Below are 24537 nucleotides of genomic sequence, written 5' to 3' on the forward strand. Positions count from 1 at the left end.
ACCTACCTCGTTAATAGTCTTTCCTCTCAACCCCACCCTTTTACTCTCAGCCTCTCTTTCCAGGACACTCACTAACAGGTCATCCAGTTTCCTGTCCAGCATCAGTCTGGTCTATTCTCTGGATCTCTATTAGAGTAACTTGATTAACACCACACACCTGAAAATATAACATTGTTGTTACACTCAACCCCCTAGCCTGGCCTTGCACCATTTGGTTTTTTGCCCATGTCACCAGCTTCATTTCTCAACACACCAGCCCATCACTATCTCACACCATTTACATTCTGATCACACCAATCTACATGCTCTCTCTCAAATGTCGCCTCCAGTTTACACTCCTGGGCTTTAATCATGCTATTTTTTTTCTGCCTAGATTTTCCCTCTCTTCACATCATGGTTCTTCAATCCCAATATAAGCTTCAAGAGAGCTGGGAGCTGGTCTTTAAGGGCTGCCTATCCCAAGTCCCCAGGACAGTGCCTGGTTCACAGAAAGCGAGTGGAGAGTTTTCAAAAGGTAGGTCTAATATTGGTGCAAATGAGTTCCATTTATATTCCTTTGTCTAGAACTAAGCCAGCTTCATGGTCACACTGAACTTCCAGGCAGGCTGGGAAATGCAGGAGAGTGTGCACCCAAGAAGGAACAGTCTTAGATAAGCAGCCAGCAGTCTGTCATATAATATCAACAACATCCCCCCCAAAAAAATCCAAATGAGCACAAGTCAAAGAATAAAAGCTACTTATTCTTGAAATGAAAACCTATTAATGTAAGAAGCTGAATGTAAGCCAACTAGGAGATAAATGCAAAAATAAATTGATAATGAACATTAAATTAGAGAGCCATTAGGTGCCTAGATTTTTCAGGAGTGATTGTATCAATCTTTTATAGATGTAATTACAATACTCTTTAAACCATTTCAGAACATTCTTTTTAAGAAGCTACTACAATATTAATACCAAAAGATAGCACACACGAAAATCTATAGGTTGATGTTACTTATGAAACATCATGCAATAATCCTAAATAAAATATCAATAAATAGAATACACAAAACATTTAAAGAATTCGTCACCATTTCTAAGTGGCATTAGCTCAAAGAATGTAAGAATGTTTAAAATTAGAAATTTCTTGATATAAACCACCATAATAAGTCAAAAAAGAAAAATCACATTATTGTCTGCATTGATAAAAAAAAAAACATTGCATACAATCCCAAATCCATTCTTGATAAAAAAATAAAGTAAAAATCTCTTTATACACAAATACTTCCTGCTCTGCTAATCCTTCCATGTGATTATATGATTATATAACCTTAAAAGTTAGGAAACTCTATTGAAAATTTATAATAAATAATAGCATAATTTAGCTAACTTAATATAAAGTTAATATATAAAAATTGTCGCCTGACCTGTGGTGGCACAGTGGATAAAGTGTCGACCTGGAAATGCTGAGGTCTCTGGTTCGAAACCCTGGGCTTCCCTGGTCAAGGCACATATGGGAGTTGATGCTTCCTGCGCCTCCCCCTCCTCTCTCTCTGTCTCTATCTCTCTCTCTCTCTCTTTGTCTCTCCCTCTCCTCTCTAAAATGAATTAAAAAATAATAATAAAATAAATAAATAATTTTTTTAAAAAATTGTCATTCTGTATTCAAAAAAAAGATTCTAAACAGCAGTTAAGAGAAATAAAAATCTAATAAACTTAACAAAAAATGTGCAAGATTATATTATTTGAAGTTGTTATATTATGTAAGGTACCAGAAAGATGTGAATGAATTAAAGATAATAACATTATTATTCTGAAAGGCTCAATATCAAAATAAAATTAATTCACTGGCAAATAATTATAGATCTCATAAAATTTTTAAAAAATCAGTAGATCTTAAAAAATGACGAAACAAGGTGTTTCTATAGTTCATCTGGAACAATAAATATGTAAAAACAAAAGAAGTATTGAATGAGGAATAGCTCTACCTGATAGTAAAGCATATGATCAAGTTACAGTAACTAGAAGAGTATGGCATTAGTGCATAACTAAGCAGACAGATAATAAGTAGGATAGTGAATACAGAAGCAGACACAAATACACACAAAATTTAGTGCGACCATATCTGGTGGTACAACCACTCAATTGGCAGTTCAGTTTATAAAGAATTTCATTTAATATTTCTGCTTTGGCTTAAAAGACTTTACTTGTATTTAAGAAGATCAATCAAGATTCCCTTTGAGCAGCAGAGTGCTATGAAATTGGAACAGCAGGAAGATTCTTCAGAGTTTATAGTTGGTGCATGTTCTGTTGGGTTTCCTCTAAAATGCTCTACTACAGAGTCTAGTGATAAAGTCTTCATTTATATTGACTTCATTGACTTTTTTTACCCTAAAAATTCTGTTACTTAAATATTGAGAATCATATGAATGCTTTATGAAGATTATTTTAAGGTTGTAAAAATATCTAACGGCTATGAAAGAGATAACTGAATACAGGTATATAGCCATATTGTAGAGAAATTGATAAAACTTGCACTTACTTTGTCATAATAGCTAAATAGTAATTATTTAGGTTATTATATAGAAAATGATAAAATTATCTCTTTATTTCATTCCTTACTAACCAAAATTAATTCCAGATGAATTAATGATTTAAATGTAAAAATGCAATGAGAGAACACCAGAGAGAAAATTTTGTTATAATCTCAGAGAATAGATGCTGTCTATCTTCTTCACAGTCACTATCCTAGCAATCCAGCCTTTTAACAAGTATCTGTCAAATTAGAATAAATTGAATTGACTACCAGATCTTAAAGGAGGAAGAGCCACATTCTGTCAAGTGTTCATGAAAGGTATAAATAAAAACCTTCCACCAAAGAAACTGTGGAGAAACATGGCAGTGCATCTAGTAGTAACTGCTTAAATAAATCTGGGAAAGAGACACACTGAGAGTCCCACCTGAGAGAAGTCAAGGGTTTCCCAACAGTGGAATGAGCCCTCAGTCAAAATCCACAGGATAGTGCCTGCCAGCTCCTTCAACAGGGAGCTCCCCGACTCAGCCCATCTGTCATCCTCAGCACCTGCCCAGCTGAGTTATAGCCAAGGTACTTCTCATTCTGGCTCCCTGGCAGGCCTCCAAAAGGGTTGCTTTTGGTGACCCCAATCTGCCAGTAAGTGTAGAGTATGTCACACAGGCAGGCTTGCCCATGACTGTGCAAGGGAGAGCTGGCAATTGTTTTAAGGATGACCTGGAACGAAGCTTCAAATGATGTGGCAAAGCTGTGCACTGCTGAGAAACAGCGGCAGCAGTCAGACCAGCTCAGCAGGAAGACATTAGGGTTGAGGTAGCTTGTTTTGAGCAAAGGAGTCTGTCCAACTGAGGCCAAGGCAGCTTTAATGACAGTGGCTGGCTTTGTCTCAGAGACGCTACATCCAATAAGCAAAGATAAGCTTCAAGTGATTTTAAGAGAGAAAGATCACAGGTTCCAAACTGATCTTTTCCAACCATCCCCCCCAGGCAAAATATTAGCATCAATCAACCTGAAAATAATAAACTGTTCAGAGCAACTGTGGCAGATTTCATATTCACAGCAAAGGTCTTATGCTTGTTTTGAAACTTGAATCTTCTCTAAGAGGAAATTGTTGGAATTGTTGGGAATTTCCCCACAACACCAACAGCCTTTGCTCAATGTTCACCTTTTCTAACACTGGCACCATAGAAAAATCAACCTGCAAGAATTTTATAGGGACCCACTATGAGCCCAATAAAGTATGAGTTCCTGAAGAGGATCTAACAATTTTAAAAGCACAACCTCAATCTTCTGTGAGCTTAGAAAATGTCATCATAAAAATAACTTTATCCTAAGAATACCAAATCACTAATTCAAAAGAAGATATGTACCCCATGTTTATTGCAGCATTGTTTACAATAGCCAAGATCTGGAAACAGCCCAAGTGTCTGTCAGTGGACGAGTGGATTAAAAAGCTTTGGTACATATACACAATGGAATACTACACAGCCATGAAAAAGAAGGAAATCTTACCTTTTGCAATGGCATGAGTGGACCTGGAGTTTATTATGCTAAGTGGAGTAAGCCAGGCAGAGAAAGAAAAATATCATATGATATTTTTCTCACTTATATTTGGAATCTAATGAACAAAGTGAACTAAGGAATGGAATAGAGGCAGAGGTGGGGTCAGAGGGACCAGAGGGAAAGCTGTCAGAGGGAAGGGAGAAGAGGGGATGGGATCAGAGAAGGTGAAGAGATTAGTGAAATTATATATACATAACACAGAGATACAGATAACAGGACAGCAAATCCCAGAGAGAAAGGGGGAGGGAGTTAAGGGGAGAGGGCAAAGGGGTTGTAATGGGGGTCATGGGGGTGGGGGTGAGGGAGTTATAGTGAATGGGACACTTGAATCCATGTTAACACAATAAATTAAAATTAATAAAAAAAATTTTTAAGTAACTTTAAGTCACATTAAATGTTTGGGGAACAATTAAACATGAAAGTGTAGTAATGACCGTAATTCTAGTGAACAGAAGCAGAGAAAGGAGGAACACAAATAGGGAAGTAGGATGTATGTGATCTGGGCCTTGGAGGGAAGGAGGGTGGGAAGAGTAGGCAGAGGGAAAAAGAAGAGCATTGTGATTGGGAGGAACAGAATGAGAGCGGGCTCAATAGTGGAGGAGTGCTGGCATGAAGCAGAAGTCATAGCATCTGGTAGAAACTCATGAAGCTAGGTTTAAAGGATGCTAGTGATTTTATCTCAGATTTTTTTTTAAGTTGTCAGTTCATTGCACCAGGTTAACTCCAAACTATTGCATGTTATTTGAAATAGTTTCTTGAAAATAACAAGCTGGACTATTACTATGAATCAAAGATCAGAACAATGAGGAATCACAGTACTTAGCTAGGCTATCACTTTATTTCACAGATTCAGGAATTTTGTCCTACAAGGTTATAACTAGTTAGTGAGAGCTACCAGGTCTCGAAATAATCTATTTATGGACCTTTTTCTCTAAGCTGCATTTCTTCACATTTTAAGCCTGGGAGTTTTTCCTTCTGGTATTACTAGTTCACAAATGTTGGGCTTCTTAAGAGCAAGAACATCCATCAACTTTATCTAGCACAAAATAATTCTGTGGGTTTTTTTCTGTTTTTTTCTTCTTTTTTTCTTTTCGTTTTTTTTTCTAAAGCTGGAAACGGGGAGAGACAGTCAGACAGACTCCCGCATGCGCCCAACCGGGATCCACCCGGCACGCCCACCAGGGGTGACGCTCTGCCCACCAGGGGCGACGCTCTGCCCACCAGGGGGTGATGCTCTGCCCCTCCGGGGCATCGCTCTGCCACAACCAGAGCCACTCTAGCGCCTGGGGCAGAGGCCAAGGAGCCATCCCCAGCGCCCGGGCCATCTTTGCTCCAATGGAGCCTTGGCTGCGGGAGGGGAAGAGAGAGACAGAGAGGAGGGGGGGGGTGGAGAAGCAAATGGGTGCTTCTCCTGTGTGCCCTGGCCGGAATCGAACCCGGGTCCCCCGCACACCAGGCCGACGCTCTACCACTGAGCCAACCGGCCAGGGCCTAGCACAAAATAATTCTTAAGCACAAACTCTATGCAAGGCATTTGGGCTAATATAATAAATGATATAAAAATGGGAAGGGGGGTAATAACAACCATGTTCTTGCTTGCATCCATAGCACTAAATCCAACTGGGTAGTTTTATTTTATAGCATACATATTTTAAGTGACTTTTATGTGGACTATGGAAATCTAAAGGAAGAGGGAGGAGGCGACAAAAACACATAGAGTTTATTACAATATAGTCTGTTACATGAAACGGCATCAGTGAGCGGCACTGAGAAGCACTGAGGAGGGTTAATTAGTCCAACTTAGGTTTGGAGAAACAGGTGGCCAGACATCAGGGAGTCTGCAGGAAAGAGTTAATATCTGAATTTGGTCTTAAAGAATAAATAGAAACCACCCAAGTGAAGAAAAGCAGATGAAAGAAACAGCAAGCGCAAAGGCATGGAAAAGCAAGACAACACAGTATGTTCAGAGAGCTATAGCAGGTTAGTACTGGTGAAACACTGTTATTCTAGAAGTGGGAAAGGAAAAAATTGTAGAGAAATCCACAGGCCAGACCATAAGGGTCTTTTCATATCAGGTCACAGAACTTGATTTTTACCACAAAAGCTACAGGGTCCCTTAGAAAATTTAAGTAGAACAGTGACATGATTAGATTAGTCACATGGGTGCAGTAATTGAGAGAGACAATACTGGAAGCAAAGAGCCCAGTTGGTATCACATCAGTCAAGAGATAACAATGGAATAACAGGAGAATTTTTTTTAAAAAAAGTTAATTTTAGGAATCTGAAGTTAAGGTTCATAGGATTTGGTATATGAATAACTGGAAATAATTGAAAAAAAAGATAATCAAGGATGATTCCTAGGTTTCTAATTTGTGTAACTGCTACCACCAAGATAGAGAATTCTAGAAAAGGAAGACAAGTTCACTTTGAGGTATACTGAGTTTGAGATGTCTTTGAAACATTCTGCTTGGGGATGCCAAGCCCACAGATAAATTAACAAATTTGAAGTTCATAGAAGAGAACTTGGCAGGAGATATTGCTTAAAAAGTCACCAGTCTATGAGTAGTAGTTAAAGTTTTGAAAGTTGATAAGAATGAAGAAATCTAGAATGAGCCTGACCGGAATGGTGGCACAGTGGATAGAGCATCAGACTGGGATGCAGAGGACCCAGGTTCAAAACCCCGAGGTCATTGGCTTGAGCATGGGCTCATCTCATTTGAGCAAGGCTCACCAGCTTGAGCCCAAGGTCACTGGCTTGAGCAAGGGGGTCATACAATCTGCTGTAGCCCCTCAGTGAAGGCACATATGAGAAAGCAATTAATGAATAATAAGGTGCCACAATGAAGAATTGATGCTTCTAATCTCTCTCCCTTTCTGTCTGTCTGTCCCTATCTGTCCCTCTCTCTATCTCTTGCTCTGTCTCTGTCACAAAAAAAAAAGAAAGAAAGAAAGAAATCTAGAATGAGAAAAAAAGTTGAGCTTGGAATGGAGCCCTAGGAAGCAGAAACATTAAGTTGCAGGGAAGGAAAGAAGAACCAATGAAAAAAATGAAGAAATACTCAGATTTACAGGAACCCATGATCAACAGTTTCAATATAACAGTGAGGTCAGATAAGATAAATAGAGAGGTTCCCATTGGCATAGAAACCTATCAGTGACTATAACAAGATCTATTTCAAAAAAGTGGTGGAAATGGAAGGCAGTTTGTAATGAGTTACAGTGATTGGGAGGTGAGGAAGACTAGGAATCATTAATTTTCAGGTAAAAACAGGAGGAAAATTGGATGGTATCTTGAAGGGGACAGAGTGTCAAAGAAGGATTTATTTTTTAAGATGGTAGTGTTTCTGAGATAGTAAGAAGGATTCAGGAACAGAATCTAAAGATAAAGGAGAGAGTGGGGGAACAGCTGAAAGAACTAGTTCCCAGAAGTAGTAAGAGGAGAGAGAACCAAAGCCACAGGTAAAGTTGTCAAGACTGCTCCTTGGTTATACTTAGAACATTTTTTTAAGTTTGAAAAAAAAAAAAAAAAGATGATAAGGATAGATCTGGATACAGATACTTTTGTCGATAGGGCAAGCAGGCAGAAAGTTTACAAACAAAATGATTTAAATTTCCTTATTGAAATAGGAAGCACGTTCATCTAATAAGGAGCAAGAAGGACAACATGATATAGTGACATTGTAGTTCCTGAGAGTCCCCATTTGCTACAAAGCAGATAAAAAAGGAAGCGTAAATGGAAAGTCAAATGAGATTATTATTGTATAGGAATTGACTGGTATATGTGTATGTGTGTTTTGAAGCTGGCAAATCAGTAGTAAAAGCTAGGTATGTTTAAAACTATAAAATCATAACATTAATATAATACTAATATCTAAAACTGAACCACAGAGTAGAGATAGTGGGAAAAAGAAGAAATTGTTACTAGTTAACTTCAGTACTGGTCATGTAAAAACCAATAGGTTAATCTAAAGAAGAGGTAACTAAAAAGTACTCATCATCTTGAAATGTGTCTGTTTTAACAAAAATTACAACTTTCAAAGAACAAAAAATAAACCACTAATAAGAAGCAAAAAAACACATGAGTTTAAAGTAAAAACAACATGAAACAACACAACACCAAATATCCTCATCCTGTCAATAAATGCAAGTGGACATGACTCACCTAATAAAAAGAAATTATTATCATGTTGTTTTTCTTTAGACCCAGATAGATGGAATGAATACAGAAGACCTAAACAACCGGTCAGGAAGATTTTACTGATATGTAGTGAACTGTGTTTTCCAATAATAGAGAGGACATCTTCAAGAAATTACATGAATTTTACAAAACATTAGGCCACAAAGAAAGATACAGGCTTTTTTTAAAAAATACAAATCATATTTTATGACAAAGGGCAATACAACTAAAAATGAATAGGATCTTTTAAAAGCCCTTCCACTTGAAAATATAAACAAACACACAAAAAATCTCATTCAAATTTTGTGTCAAGAAGGAAATATAAAAATAATTGCAGAATTTCCAGAGGGCAACAATAAGTAAAATACAATATATTATATCTAGAGAATATAGGTAAAGAAAATGCTCAAATAAAAATATATAATGCGATCAATTTATCCATAAAAATGAAAAATGTGGTTTTAACACTCAACTCAAAAAGCGAGGAAAAGTATATCAAAAGAAAGCAGAATAAAAACAATTACTAAAGCTAGAAGCACAAAAACTTGAGAAAAAAATAACAAAAAAAATATAACATTAATAAATAACCTTGTCCCTTGAAAAACATGAATAAAATATTTTTTAATTTATTTTAATTTTTTTTAGCAAGAGTGAGAGAGGTAGGAGGGACAAACAGGAAGGGAGAGAGATGAGAAGCATCAACTCACAATTGCAGCACTTTTTAGTTGTTCATTTATTGCTTCCTCATATGTGCCTAGACTGGGGGGCTCCAGTCGAGCCAGTGACCCCTTGCTCAAGCCAGCGACCTTGGGCTCAAGCCAATGACCTTGGGCTTCAAGCCAGCAACCATAGGATCATGTCTGTGATCCCATACTCAAGCCAGCGACTTTGAGGTTTCAAATATGGGTCCTCAGCATCCCAAGCTGATGCTCCATCCACTGCACCACAGCCTAGTCAAGCTAAGGCATTTTTTTTAATTGATGTAATTATATTGGCACAATTCTTTACAAATATAGGGTGAACAAAAGTAGATTTACAGTTGTGAATACAAGAAACAGTTTATTATTATATTATTATTTATTATTGTATTATTTATTTGTACAGCTGTAAGCCTACTTTTGACCACACTTATATTTGAAAGTGTGGGTACCTAGATGGGTAACTTGAGTCAAAATAAAAAATTGAGGTAGAACGTCCAGATGAACTGATGATCATACAGGTAATTGAGAGGGTTTTCAAAAAGCTTCTCTTTAAACCAGAACCAGCATCTGATGGTTTTCCAGCAGAATACTACCAAACAATTAAAAGCCAGGTAGTCTGGTTGCTATTTAAATTGTTCTGTATCATAGAAAAAGAAGAAATATTATTCAAAGTTTTTATCAAATATAAAATATTCATTGACATAAAAGCCATATGAAGATGATATTTTTAAAAGCTATATATTATTCCTACTTATAAAAATTAACATAAAAGTTATAAGTAAAATGTTAGAAATAAAATATTATGCCATATTGAAATAAAATACATCATGATCAAAGAGAGTTTATTCTGGGAATTCAAGATGACTCCATATGAAGAAATCTTTTAATATAATTAATCACAGCAATAGGTCAAGGGAGAAATTGTATGACTATCTTTAACAATGCCAAAAAAGGCATTTTAAAAACTTCAGTCTTTATTTTTGATCAGACATACACACTCATACGTATACACTTATTCACTAAAATAAGAATCGATTAAAAACACATCATGAGGAAACACTTAAGGCATTCCCATTAATGTAAGAAACAATGCAAAGTTGCTCACCATATCCATTTCTATTTAACATGATACTGGAGGAAATTGGTCAATGAAATTAGGCAAGATAAAGCAATTGGGAGGTAAAACTAAATCTATACTTAGATAATAAGTAAGTATATTAAGAAGACTCAAGAAAATCAATGAAAAAAAACTACTACAAAAATCAGACAATCTGGTAAATTAACAGGATATAAAATTAATATATGGAAAGCAATAGCTTCCAAATAGTATACAAACACTAAAATGTTATGCCATATAAAGGAGTAGAGGGTTCCAGCTTAAAAAGATGAACTACTTAGGCATACTGTCAGTGAGAAATATGCAAAATCCACATAGGGAAAAAGAGTTTTTTATTTTATTTTAGTGAGGGGAGAGGAGGCAGAGACAGACTCCTGCATGTGCCCCAACCAGGATCCACCTGGCAAGCCCACTAGGGGGCAATGCTTTGCTCACCTGGGGCCGCTACTCCATTGCTCAGCAACCAAGTCCTTCTTAGAGCCTGAGGCCAAGGCCATGAAGCCATCCTCAGAGCCTGAGGCCAACTCACTGTAACTGAGCCTGGCTGCAGGAGGGAAAGAGAAGAAAGAAAGAGAAGCGAGAGGGATAATGGAGAAGCAGATGGGTGCTTCTCTTGTATGCCCTGACCAGGAATTGAACCTAGGACTTCCACACATCAGGCTGACACTCTATCACTGAGCCAACCAGCCAGGTCAGGAAAAATTTTAAATAATACTGAAAGATGAAAATATTACAAGTAAATGAAAAAACACTCTCTGCTCTTATATAAAGACTCAAAATTAATGAAGAGGTCAAGCTTTCACATAGAAGCAAAGATATAAATTCAAAATATAAGTGCCTTCTTCTCTTCAGTAAATCAATGCATGAGTTGGAAGGAAGGAAGGAAGGAAGGAAGGAAGGAAGGAAGGAAGGAAGGAAGGAAGGAAGGAAGGAAGGAAGGAAGGAAGGAAGGAAGGAGGGAGGGAGGGAGGGAGGGAGGGAGGGAGGGAGGGAGGGAGGGAGGGAGGGAGGGAGGGAGGAAGGAAGGAACTGATGCCAAAAGTGGTGAGAAGTACGTTCCAGGACAAACTGCAATCATTCCTTGGCTTCAGAACTCAAAGCCAAATGCTCATTTGAAACTATTGCATTCCTCTGTGTGTCATTTGCCTAATGCACTGAAAACTATCCTGCTCTTCATTTCTTCCAAAGTTCTCCATTTATGTTGTTACCTGGGCCATACAGATAGGCCCAGGCTATAGGGGAAATGTGGGGGAAGGGAGAAAGAAATGAAGATCATCACCACCATTGATTGAGAGCATTTGAAGGGCACAAGTTTTCTGTCAAAAGATTTGAAGATGCTGGTAACTCAAACCCAGAAGTCACCAATAAACAATTTAAACCAACAACCTAAATCCTGCAACTAATAAGCCAACTGTCAAAACACTCATCTATAGCTGGTCCAAAAGAGAAAAGACACATTAGAAGAGGCATACAATGAGTCTCACAAATGATCCAGCAGACAAGGGGTTTTATATCATTAGTGCCCTTGCCAACATGCCAGAAGCTCCTGAAATTCTTTCCAGATGGTCTCTGAGTCTATATGTTTCATCCACACATCCTATCAAACAGCTAAAATATACAATATGAATCAAGAGGACCTTTTCAGTCTAAATAAGGTTAAGAGGATTGGTTGACCCATATCCATCAAAAGAGACTGCATTCAGTAAAATTTTGTTAACCCTACAATTTACATTTTAAGGGCCACTGAGCAATTCTTAGGGGTACATGTTTGAAAGTTAAAGAAAGCAAGATTCAGAACTGCATTATTCTACTTTGAAGTTATTACATTTTAGTGGAAGTGTGTGTGTGTGTGTGTGTTCACCTCTAGTACTTGAAGCAAGCCCATATACAACATAGTAATATTCTCAAATCACACAGCAGAGATTCAAGCAAATGTCCCTTATGCTGAAATAGAGCCATCACCGTACTCTAACGTAATATAACAATACACAATACACTCATGCACATGAAATTACAACAAACTGGGTCATTGCAATCATTCACCCAATTCTCAGATGAAACAACCATTATATGAAGAGCTAGGGAAGAGATGAATTGATTCCCCAGTACCCAGTCCATGAGTAGAATATATATATATATTGAACAGAGAACAAAAGTGTCCAGTACTTGGAGAATGGGTTAATATCCAGTTTAGGTGATTTTTTCCCCTCTCTTCTACCTGAAAGGTGGGAGACATAGTAATGAACATTGTGGGACCTCACTATGCACTGTGCCCAGAAATGTTCTAAGTGCCTGCTTTTGGTTTGATTTTGGGAATATGAGCACTGCTTTTGCTCCACTGATTGCCCACAAACTGGTTACCTGTACATTGAGTGACATATGATTTCAAAGGAGAACTCAGTTTCATAACATAAACAGAACAGTTAATTCTGCTTTCCAAAAAAAGAATGGCCTATATCAATGATATGTTAAATGTGACAACAAAAGCACAGGCAACAAAATAAAAAAGTGAAATTTTATCAAACAAAAAGCTTGTGCACAGCCAAGGAAACAACTAAGAGAGTGAAAAGGCAACCTATGGAATGGAAAAGAATATTTGCAAACTAGATAACTAATAAGAGGTGAATATGCAAAATATATAAAGAATTTATACAACATTTTAGCAAGAAAAACTAATTTAAAAAAAAAAAACACAATTTATAAATGGGCAAATGACCTGAATAGACATTTCTCAAAAGAAAATATACTAATGTCCAACAGGTATGTGAAACAGCACTCTACTTCACTAATCATCATGGAAATATAAACCAAAACCACAGTGAAAAACATAAAATAACAAGCATCGGTCAGAATGTAGAGAAAAGAAAACCCTAGTACAATGTTGTGGGTTTAAAAAAAAAATGAAGGTTCCTCAAAAAATTAAAAATAGAATTCCCTTAAAAAAGAGAGGAAAAGCTCATGAACATGGACAACAGTGTGGTGACTGCCGGGGAAGCAGGGAAGGTGGAGAAGAACAGAAGGGGGTGAACAGTGTTGGACAAAGGCTTGGCTTGAGAGAGTGAACACACAATACAGTGTACAGAAGATGTGATGTAGACTCGGGAACCTGGAACCTATATAATTTCGTTAACCAGTGTCACTCCAATAAATTAAATATAAAAAAGACACCAAAAAAATAAAAATAGAACCACCTTATGATCCAGCAATTCTACTTCTAGGTATCTATCCAAAGTAAATAAAATCAGGATCTCAAATCAGATATATCTAACCCTCAAGAACCTCTACCAGGACAACTTTGGCAGATGGATGTTACTCAAATACCTTCATTTGGCAAACAGTCATATGTCCACATTACAGTGGATACATATTCCAGATTTATAGTAACCTCTGTCAGAACAGGAGAGGCTGCTAAGCATGTTATAGCTCATTGTCTGTATGCATTGTTCTATTATTGGATTTCCTAAACTGGCTAAACTGAAAATGCTCCTGCATATGGAGCAAAAGCATTTACTGTATTTTGTCACGCTTACAATCTTTAAAGTTAAGGTATTATTAAAGTGTACCCAGCAAATATTTTAAGGTCAATTAAAAAAAATTAAAAGGGGGGAGTCATATCCTGGAACTCCTACAGGTCTACCATATCATGCTTTTTACTTAGAAAAAAATTTACATTTCTTTTGAATGCTGATGAACAGGAGACACCAAATCTTTTTCACCTGCAAACTACTACCTTCTTTATTAGATCCAGCTAATAACACTGTTTTGTCTTTTTCCAAATAGCTCCAGATATATGGAAAAGATTTATATAGGCGGATGGGGATCCTCAAATCCCTCAGCGAGATCTTCTGAGCATGGCTTTTAAGATACCTAGAGGCAGAAAAAGCCCAATAGAGATCAGGGGAACTATCAGCTTTAGGATACACCCTTAAAGGCTCCAATGCCCCAAAGGGGTCTCATAGGACGCCATCTGGGTCCTGCTTCAATAGTGGAAAGGAAGGTCATTGAGCTAAAGCCTGCCAGACTTACATGCCTCTGCTGTGAGGAAACAGGGACACTGGAAGGTAGGCTTCTCCCTCGCTCCTCTAAGGGAGGGTTCAGTCTCTTCCAGCCCTGCTCCAGCCACCTATGACCTAACCTTGCCCAGAAAGCTGGGGTTTGCCACTGAAGGCTGAAGGTGCCCAGGGCTGTCGGCCCCATCTACAACACTGTGGATGAGCTTAGGGTATTTCTTCCAAGAAGCAGGTAAACTGATCTCATTTCCACAAGGGCCACTTAACTATGTTTTGCCTGAATAGTCAGGTTTTTTATTCTTCCCTCGAAGATCTCTGTTGTGGGTGTTGATATTTCTATTTTCTTCTGCTTTGTTTAATATATAGTGTTTCCTTTATTCCTCCTACCTCAATGCCCCACTCATATTTCAGGCTGGGACCTACTCTTACTCTAGAGCTCTCTTTCCCCCTTTTGCCAATTTCTAGTATGAATCTACCTTTGCCACCCAGCTTAGTGTATCCCAAGGTTCTCTTTACCATGCCACAGTCGCAGAGCTCCAGGGAAAAGCAACCTGGTCTCATCTCTCCAGGCAGAGGAGAACAGAAGCTCCATATCCACACATGCTACAGATGGCTTTTCCAGTCTACCTGAATCATTACCAGCTAGAAGCAGCGGTCATTGGGACTTAGACATGAGCTGCAAAATATAGAATGGTGACAACAATTTCAGTGCCATGCGGACTTTTCCTGGATGTGGACTTTTCCTGGACTCCTGTTTGCTCCCTGTGACAGCTCCTAACAGATTGAACTGTGGTTGGGTTGCATTTTTCAGGGATTTGGCATGGTGATGGGGCCAACTTGGACTTGGTGAACATGTTAAGGACACTACTCTTTTATGGATTCTTGCTGTATTGGCCAAGAGTTTGCTTAAAGGCTTTAACCACTGTAAAAAAAAAAAATAGAAGACTAGATAAAGAAGATGAGGCACATATACACCATGGTATACTATTCAGCTAGAAGAAATGATGACATCTGATCACTTACAACAAAATGGTGGTATCTTGATAACATTATACAGAGTGAAATAAGTAAATCAGAAAAAAAACAAGAACTGCAGGATTCCATACATTGGTGGGACATAAAAACGAGACTAAGAGACATGGACAAGAGTGTGGTGGTTATTGGGGGTGGGGGGAGGCAAGGTGGGAGAGGGGGAGGGGGAGGGGTACAAAGAAAACTAGATAGAAGGTGACGGAGGACAATCTCTCTTTGGGTGATGGGTATGCAACAGAACTAAATGACAAGATAACCTGGACATGTTTTCTTTGAATATATGTACCCTGATTTATTGATGTCACCCCATTAAAATAAAATTTTATTTATTTAAAAAAAAGAGATATATTTACTCCCATGCCCATTTCACAAGTATTCATAACACCAAGATACAAAAAAAACCTAAGTGTCCATCTACAGATGAATAAGAAAAATGTGATTGTGTGTGTGTCCATGTGTGTGTGTGTGTGTGTGTGTTATACACTTGAAATTTGCTAAGAAAGTAGATCTTAAGTATATGGTAATTATGTGAAGTAATGAATGTGTTAATTAGCTTGATTGTGGTGATTGTTTCACAATGAATATGTATATCAAAATCATCAAGTTGTACACCTTAAATATATACAATTTTAATTGTTAATTATACTTCAATAAAGCTGGAAAAATCAGCCCATGTATTATGCCTCTCTTGCTTACTTTCATTTCAGTTTTCTGAAAATGTTTTCTACAAATAGATAAAGATAGAACAAGTTTGGGCACTACAATAAGAATAAAAGAAGGTGGTAGGAACTATAAAATTGGGGTTCAAATACAACCTTCACAAACACGTGATTTTTAAACATTTCTTATTTTTATTCATTAAGGATTTCCTTATCAATAATTCCAATTAATATAGATGCAAATCATCCCACTCTCTCAAACAGGTATGTCCTGATCAAACCAGGAGAGACTGAGAGATGGGAGGTAGCATTGGCAGGATGTGAACAGAACCATAAAAGGTTCTAACCAGGCCCTGACCGGTTGGCTCAGCGGTAGAGCGTCGGCCTGGCATGCGGGAGACCCGGGTTCGATTCCCAGCCAGGGCACATAGGAGAAGCACCCATTTGCTTCTCCACCCCCACCCCCTCCTTCCTCTCTGTCTCTCTCTTCCCCTCCCGCAGCCAAGGCTCCATTGGAGCAAAGATGGCCCGGGCGCTGGGGATGGCTCCTTGGCCTCTGCCCCAGGCACTAGAGAGGCTCTGGTTGCAGCAGAGTGATGCCCCGGAGGGACAGAGCATTGCCCCCTGGTGGGCAGAGCGTCGCCCCTGGTGGGTGTGCCGGGTGGATCCCGGTCGGGTGCATGCGGGAGTCTGTCTGACTGTCTCTCCCCATTTCCAGCTTCAGAAAAATACAAAAAAAAAAAAAAAAAAAGGTTTCTAACCACAACTGAGTCGCCATGTTCTAGGTCCTACTCAGGCCTGTAAAACTCTCATTAACTAAAACACACATGAGACTGAGTTGTATGCCCAAATGCCAGTTTATCAATTTACAATTAGAAATTAGCCAATGCACCAGGACATCCATGATTGCTGTAACTGCTTATGAATTAACTTACCATGTTTACCGTGTACTGACAAGAATTCTTCACCTTAAGGAGAGGAACTTAGTCCTTACCACCTGCTTCTTTTTTTCTCTTTTCTCTTTATGTAGGGTTATTCTTAAAATACAACTGTAGGGACACTAAACACTACACCTAAGTATATAAAAGGGCTGAATAATTGTTGCAGGAGCAGTTTTCAAATCAGAAGTGTTGCAATTGGTTACCTAACTCCCCAAATCTACTAATTTTCTTTTACCAGAAAACAAAGGTTGGTGACAAATACTTCTTTCTTTTTTTAAAATTTTTATTAATTTTAATTTATTGTGTTAACATAAATTCAAGTGTCCCACTCAATATAACACCCTCTCCCCCTGCCCCCATGTCCCCCATTACACCCCCTTTGCCCTCCTCCCCTTAAATCCCTCCCCCTTTTCCTCTGGGATTTGCTGTCCTATTATCTGTATCTGTGTGTTATGTGTTTATAATTTCACTAATCCCTTCACCTTCTCTGATCCCATTCCCTCATCCCCCTTCCCTCTGACTGCTGTCCCACTGGTTCCTGTGACCCTGCTTCTGCCTCTATTCCATTCCCCAGTTCACTTTGTTCATTAGATTCCACATATAAGTGAGATCATATGATATTTTTCTTTCTCTGCCTGGCTTATTTCACTTAGCATAATAATCTCCAGGTCCATCCATGCCATCGCAAAAGGTAAGATTTCCTTCTTTTTCACAGCCACATAGTATTCCGTTGTGCTTATGTACCACAGCTTTTTAATCCACTTGTCTACTGATGGATGGACACTTGGGCTGTTTCCAGATCTTGAATATTGTAAACAATTCTGCAATAAACATGGGGGTGCATATCTTCTTTTGAATCAGTGATTTGGTATTCTTAGGATATATTCCTAAAAGTGGGATAGCTGAGTCAAAAGGCAGTTCCATTTTTAATTTTTTAAGAAAACACCATACTGTTCTCCACAGTGGCTGCACAAGTCTGCATTCCCACCAGCAGTGCAGGAGGGTTCCCTTTTCTCCACATCCTCACCAGCACTTATTATGTTGTTTTGTTAATGAACACCGTTCTGACAGGTGTGAGGTGGTATCTCATTGTGGTTTTATTTTGCATTTCTCTGATGATCAGTGATTTTGAGCATTTTCTCATATGCCTGTTAGCCATCTGTATGTCCTCTTTTGAGAGTGTCTATTCAGGTCTTTGGCCTTTTTAAAATTGGATTGTTTACCTTACTGGTGCTGAGTTTTAGAAGTTCTTTTTAAATTTTTCTTATTAATCCCTTATCAGACGTTTGGTGAATATGTTCTCCCATTGTGTGGGTTGTCCTTTTATTTTGTTAATTTTGTCTTTTGCTGTACAAAAGCTTTTTAGTTTGATATAGTCCCATTTGTATAAAGTGTCCTTTATTACACTTGCCCATGGAGATAAATTGGCAAAAATATTGCTACGAGAGATACTGGAGAGTTATTGCCTATGTTTTATTCAAGATGTTTGTGATTTCATGACTTACATTTAAGTTTTTTATCCATTTTGAGTTTATTTTTGTGAATGGTGTAAGTTGGTGGTCTAGTTTCATTTTTTTTTCAAGTACCTGTCCAATTTCCCCAACACTGTTTATTAAAGAGACTATCTTTACTCCATTGTATGTTCTTACCTCCTTTGTCAAATATCAATTGACCATAAAGGTGTGGGTTCATTTCTGGGTTCTCTATACTGTTCCATTGAGCTGTATGCTTGTCCTTATGCCAGTACCAAGGTGCTTTGAGTACAATGGCCTTGTAGTATAACTTGATATCAGGAAGTGTGATACCTCCCACTGTATTCCTCATTTTCAAGATTGCTCAGGCTATTTGTGTTCTTTTTGGTTCCATATTAATTTTTGGAATATTTGTTCTATATCTTTGAAGTATGTCATTGATATTTGCATAGGAATTGCATTGAATTTATAGATTGCTTTGGGTAATACAGACATTTTAGTGATGTTTATTCTTCCTAGCCATGAACACGGTATATGTTTCCAATTGTTTGTATCTTCCTTGATTTCTTTTATCAATGTTTTATAATTTTCCAAGTACAAGTCCTTTACCTCCTTGGTTAAATTTACTCCTAGGTACTTTATTTTTTTGTTGCAATAGTGAAGGGGATTGTTTCCTTAATTTCTCTTTCTGACAGTTTATTGTTGTGTATAAAAATGCCTCTGATTTCTGAATATTAATTTTATACCCTGCTACTTTGCCAAATTCATTCATCAGGTCTAGTAGTTTTTTGACTAAGACTTAAAGGTTTTCTATGTACAGTATCAAATCATTAGCAAATAATGATAGTTTTACTTCTTTTTTTCCAATTTGGATGCCTTTTATTTCTTCTTTTTATCGACTTCTCTGGCCAGGACTTCCAGAACTATGCTGAATAAGAGTGGTGAAAGGGGGCACTCCTTCCTTGTTCCTGATCTTAAGGAGATTGCTTTTCACTTTTGCCCATTGTATATGATGTTGGCTGTGGGTTTGTTATAGATGGCCTTTATTATGTTGAGGTATGTTCCCTGCATTCCCACTTTGCTGAGAGTTTTGATTATAAATGGGTGCTAGATTTTATCAAAAGCTTTTTCTGCATCTATTGATATTATCATGTGGTTTTTCTCCTTCCTTTTGTTTATGTGATGAATCACATTGATTGTTTTGTAAATATTGTACCAGCCTTGCCTCCCCAGAATAAATCCCATTTGATCATGATGTATTACCATGTATTGCTGGATCCGGTTTGCTACTATTTTGTTGAAAATTTTAGCATCTAAGTTCATCAGGGATATTGGTCTATAGTTTTCTTTGTAGTGTCTTTACCTGGTTTTGAAATAAGGTTAATGCTTGTCTCATAAAAGGAGCTTGGAAATCTTCCTGCCTCTTAAATTTTTTGAAATAGCATGAGAAGTCCTTCTTTGAATGTTTGGTAAAATTTGCTTGTGAAACCATCCAGTCCAGGACTTCTGTTTGCTGGGAGTTTTTTGATAACTGTTTCCATTTCATTTGTTGTAATCGGTCTGTTTAGGTTTTCTGATTCTTCCAGATTGAGTTTTGGAAAATTGTATGTTTCTAAAAATTTATCCATTTCACCTAGGTTGTCCAACTTTTTGGCATATAGATCCTCATAATATTTTCTTACAATCCTTTGTATTTCTGTGGTGTCAGTTGTCACTTCTCCATTTTCATTTCTAACTTTATTTATTTGAGTCCTCTCTTTTTTTTCATTTCTAACTTTATATATTTGAGTCCTCTCTTTTTTTCTTGATGAGTCTGGTTAAAGGTTCATCAATCTTGTTTACCTTTTCAAAAAATCAGCTCTTGGTTTCATTAATATTTGTAATTTTTTTTAACCTCTATGTCATTTATTTCCATTCAGATCTTTATTATTTCCTTTCTTCTACTTCCTCTGGGCTTTATTTGTTGTTCTTTTTCTAGTTCTTTTAGGTGAAGTGTTAAGTTGTTTATTTGAGATTTTCCTTGCTTCTGAAGGTGTGCCTGTAATGTTATTAACTTCCCTCTCAGTACTGCTTTTGCTGTGTCCTATAAATTTTGAGTCATTGTATGTTCATTTCCACTTGTTTCAAGGAAATTATTTATTTCTTCCTTGATTTTGTAGTTAACCCATTTGTTATTTAATAACATGCTATTTAGCCTCCAACTATTTGAATGTTTTTCAGTTTTTCTATTGTAGTTGACTTCTAGTTTTATTCCACTGTTATCAGAGAAGATACTTGATATGATTTCAATCTTCATAAATTTATTGAGACTTGTTTTGTGTCCTAACATGTGGTGTATCCTAGAGAATGTACCATGAACACTTGTAAAAAAAACGTATATTCTGCTGTTTTAGGGTGAAAGGTTTTAAAGATAGCCATTAAATCCAGTTGATTTAGTGTGTCATTTAAGGCTGCTGTTTCTTTGTTAATGTTCTGACTGGAGGGTCTATCCATTGACATTAGGGGGGATTATAATACCCTACTATTATTATAGTATTACTGTATATCTCACCCTTTATGTTCATCAAAATCTGCATTATAGCTCTGGCTGTGGTTGGCTCAGTGGTAGAGCATTGGCCTGGCGTGCAGGAGTCCCAGGTTCAATTCCCGGCCAGGGCACACAGGAGAGGTGCCCATCTGCTTCTCCACCCCTCCCCCTCTCCTTCTTCTCTGTCTCTCTCTTCCCCTCCCGCAGCCAAGGCTCCATTGGAGCAAAGTTGGCCCGGGCGCTGAGGATGGCTCTGTGGCCTCTGCCTCAGGCACTAGAATGGCTCTGGTTGCAACAGAGCAACGCACCAGATGGGCAGAGCATCGCCCCCTGGTGGGCGTGCCAGGTGGATCCCGGTCGGGCGCATGCGGGAGTCTGTCTGACTGTCTCTCCATTTCCTAACTTCAGAAAAATACAAAAAAAAAATCTGCTTTATATATTTACGTGCTCCTATATTAGGTGCATAAATATTTACAATGGTTATATCCTCCTGTTGGATTGTTCCCCTTATCATTATGTAGGGATCTTCTTGTTCCCTTATTATAGCTTTAGTTTTCAGGGCTATTTTGTCAGATATAAGTATTGTTACCCCAGCTTTTTTTTCATTTTCATTTGCATGAAATAGTTTTTTCCATCCCTTCACTTTCAGTCTATGTGTATCTTTTGTTCTGAGACAGGTCCCTTGTAGACTGCATATGAATGGGTTCTGTTTTCTTATCCATGCAGCTACCCTATGTCTTTTGATAGGAGCATTTAATCCATTTACATTTAAGGTTATTATTGATATGTACTTATTTATTACCATTTTATTCTTTAAATCTAGAATCCTCTTTTTCTCTATTTCATTTTTTCCTTTGCTCTTTTTACAGCAGGCCCCTTAACATTTCTTGCAATACTGGTTTGGCTATAATGAATTCCTTGAGTTGTTTGTGTTGTTTGTTTGTTTGTTGTTTTGTCTAGGAAGCTTTCTTTTTCTCCTTCAATTTTAAACAATAGCCTTGCCAAATAAAATAGTCTTGATTGTAGGCTCCTGTTCTGCATTACACTGAATATTTTTTGCCAATCCCTTCTATCCTCAAGTGTTTCTGTTGAGAAGTTGGATGTCATCCTTATGGGGGTTCCTCTGTTGGTAATTGACTGCTTTTCTCTTGCAGCTCTTAGTATTCTTTGTCTCTTAACTTTGGCATTTTAATTATGATATGTTTTGGTGTAGACCTCCTTGGGTTCCTCTTTAATGGAACTCTCTGTGCTTCTTGAACTTGTGTGATGTTTTCCTCATCCATTTAGGGAGATTTTCAGATATAATTTCTTCAAACAGGTTCTCTATCCTTTGTTTTTTCTCTTCTCCTTCAGTAACTTCTATAATGCAGATGCTGTTTCTCTTAATGTTGTCTTAGACTTTCCTCAGTCTTTTTGAACCTCTTTTTGTTTTGCTGCTCTACTTTTGTGCTTATGTTTATCTTGTCTTCTAAATCACTAATTCAATCCTCTGCTTCATTCCTCCTGCTGTTGATTTCTTCTAGTGCCACCTTCACTTATGATTTGTATTTGTCATTTCTAACTGGTTCTTTTCTATGATTTTAATGTGTTTTTTTTTTATTCTTGCTATCTCTTTATTTGTGCTCATTATGTTTCTGTAAGATCCTTGAGCATCCCAAAAATCATTATTTTAAACTCTGCATCTAGTAGTATGGTTAGTTCCATTATATTTAGTTCTTTATTCTTAGTATTTTCTTGCTGATTCATTTAGGCAACATTTCTTTGTCTGCCCATTTGTCTGTGTATTAAGTAGTGCTGTCTGACTTTGAATTTTTTGTGAGTTTTTCTGAGGAAGATGGACTCCAGGCCACCTGTTTTTCTTGTTCTAGGAATGTTTCTTAAAGGTACAATTTTCCCTCCTGCTGTATGTATTTTTTTTAATAAATTTTTATTACTTTTAATGGGTGACATCAATAAATCAGGGTACATATATTCAAAGAAAACATGTCCAGGTTATCTTGTCATTCAATTATCTTGCATACCCATCACCCAAAGAGAGATTGTCCTCCATCACCTTCTATCTAGTTTTTTTGTGCCCCTCCCCTCCCCCTCTCCCTCCTTGCCTCCCCCCCCCTAACAACCACACTCCCATCCATGTCTCTTGTCTCATCCTTATGTTCCACCAATGTATGGAATCCTGCAGTTCCCGGTTTTTTCCAACCCACCCACCTCACTCCGTACAATGTTATCAAGATCCCACCATTTTGTTGTAAATGATTCGATGTCATCATTTCTTATGGCTGAACAGTACACCACGGTGAACATGTGCCACATCCTCTCCATCCAGTCTTCTATTTTTTTTTACACTGATTAAAGCCTTTAAGCAAACTCTTGGCCAATACAGCAAGAATCCATAAAAGAGTAGTGTCCTTAACATGTTCACCAAGTCCAGGTTGGCCCCATTACCATGCCAAATACCTGAAAATGCAACACAACCCTAGTTCAGTCTGTTAGGAGCTGTCACAAGGAACAGGAGTCCAGGAAAAGTCCACATGGCACTGGAATTGTTGTCACAATTCTATACTTTGCAGCTCATGTCCAAGTCCCAGTGACTGCTGCTTCTAGCTGGTAATGATTCAGGTAGACTGGAAAAGCCATCTGCAGCATGTGTGGATATGGAGCTTCTGTTCTCCTCTGCCTGGAGAGATGAGACCAGGTTGCTTTTCTCTGGAGCTCTGCGACTATGACATGGTAAAGAGAACCTTGGGATACACTAAGCTGGGTGGCAAAGGTAGATTCATAATAAAAGTTGGCAAAAGGGAGAAAGAGAGCTCTAAAGTAGAAGTAGGTCCCAGCCTGAAATATGAGTGGGGCATTGAGGTAGGAGGAATAAAGGAAACACTATATATTAAACAAAGCAGCAGAAAATAGAAATATCAACACCCACAACAGAGATCTTCGAGGGAAGAATAAAGAACCTGACTATTCAGGCAAGACATAGTTAAGTAGCCCTTGTGCAAATGAGATCAGTTTACCTGCTTCTTGGAAGAAATACCCTAGGTCCATCCACAGTGTCGTAGATGGGGCCAATGGCCCTGGGCACCTTCAGCCTTCAGTGGCAAACCCCAGCTTTCTGGGCAAGGTTAGGTCATAGGTGGCTGGAGCAGGGCTGGAAGACACTGAACCCTCCCTGAGAGGAGCGAAGGGAAAGCCTACCTTCCTGTGTTCCATTTTCCTCACAGCAAAGGCATGTAAGCCTGGCAGGCTTTAGCTTAATGACCTTCCTTTCCACCATTGAAGCAGGACCCAGATGGCATCCTATGAGACCCCTTTGGGGTGTTGGAGCCTTTAAGGGTGTATTCTAAAAGATGTTAGTTCCCCTGACCTCTATTGGGCTTTTTCTGCCTCTTGGTATCTTAAAAGCCATGCTCAGAAGATCTCGCTAGGGTTTGAGGATCCCCATACGCCTATATAAACCTTTTCCGTATATCTGGAGCTATTTGGAAAAAGACAAAACAGTGTTATTAGCTGGATCAAATAAAAGAAGGTAGAAGTTTGCAGGAGAAAAGGATTTGGCATCTCCTGTTCATCAGCATTCAAAAGAAATTTTAAATTTTTTAAGTAAAAAGCATGATGTGGTAGACCCATATGAGTTCCAGGATATGACTCCCCCTTTTTAAGTTTTTTTAAATTGACCTTAAAATATTTTCTGGGTACACTTTAATAATACCTTGACTATAACAATTGTAATAAATACCCATAATTTAAAGGTTTGACAAAATATAGTAAATGCTTTTGCTACATATGCAGGAGCATTGTCAGTTTAACCTGTTTAGGAAATCCAATA

This window comes from Saccopteryx bilineata, chromosome 1 (assembly GCF_036850765.1).
Source record: "Saccopteryx bilineata isolate mSacBil1 chromosome 1, mSacBil1_pri_phased_curated, whole genome shotgun sequence".
NCBI classification, from domain to species: Eukaryota; Metazoa; Chordata; class Mammalia; order Chiroptera; family Emballonuridae; genus Saccopteryx; species Saccopteryx bilineata.